Raw genomic sequence first — 1,290 nt, forward strand, 5'->3', positions numbered from 1 at the left:
GCGCGGGGCCGCCACAGCTCCGCCGCGCATGCGCCGCATCCGCCCAGGGCACGCCCCGCCCGGACGAGCCGCCGCGGAAGGGGCGCGCATGCGCAGAGCGGGACCAGGGCTCGGTGGGAGTCGCTTACTGCGTTGGGGCTCTGAGGGGGCCGGGCAGCGCCATCTGAGCCAGGAGTTTGGGATGATGCGGGACTTCCCGAATGCTGTGCAAATGAGTACGATTGATCTTGACGCAGAAGTTTAGAATTCCATGAATGCGAGATGAAACGCTGACAGCCACTTAAAATATGAGGAAAGCAGCATCAAAGAAGTCCAGAAGCTTTACACTCGTCTCAAAGAGGGGAAACATGGCAAAAGGAGTCATCATAGAATCAATTAGGTTGTGAGATCATTGACTCCAACCTATGACCAAACACCACCCTGTCAATTAGACCATGGCAATAAGTACCCTGTGCAATCTTTCCTTCAACATCTCCAGTGATGGTGACTCCACAACCTCCTTGGGCAGCCCATCCCAATATCTAGTCACCCTTTCTGTGAAAAAATTCCTTCTAATGTCCAACCTAAACCTCCCCTGGCACAGCATAAGACTATCTCCTCTTATTCTGTCACTGGTTGCCTGCGAGAAGAGACTGATACCCACCTGGCTACAACCTCTTTTCAGGTAGTTGTAGAGAGTGATAAGGTCTCCCCTGAGCCTCCTCCAGGTTAAAGAACCCCAGCTCCCTCAGCTGCTCCTCATAGGACTTGTGCTCCAGATCCTTCACCAGATTCGTCGCCTGGCTCTGAACACGCTCTAGCACCTCAATGTCTTTCTTCAATTGCGAGGCCCAGAATTGGACACAGAGCTTGAGGTGTGGCCTCACCAGTGCTGCATACAGGGGAAGAATCACTTCTTCCTGTCATGAGTGAAGGATTTATGTGGTTGCTAAATATGAGGTAGTGAAATACGTGGATTTTGTTACCATGCATATAAAACAAGGGCAAATAAATAGGAGGAAGTAAATCCTCTGGTTCAATGAATATAATTAGAGTAGCTATTCTTTTTCTGAGAACTCCATAAATGCTACCAGCACCCAGAAATCTGTCAAAATACTTTGCATTTGGACATAAAAGCCATTCATTAGAGAAAACTGAAAAGGCTGTGTGGAAAGGCTAAGCAAAGACACAATGAATTCCCTGAACAGAAACGGATGAAAGAAATACTTTCATTGTTATGATGGTCTCGTTAAAGAACCTGAAACATGCTGATTAAAAAGATCAACAAGACCTAATAAATTCCTGAGTGAA

The sequence above is a fragment of the Corapipo altera genome, unplaced genomic scaffold (genome assembly GCF_003945725.1).
Source record: "Corapipo altera isolate COAL_440 unplaced genomic scaffold, ASM394572v1 23, whole genome shotgun sequence".
NCBI classification, from domain to species: Eukaryota; Metazoa; Chordata; class Aves; order Passeriformes; family Pipridae; genus Corapipo; species Corapipo altera.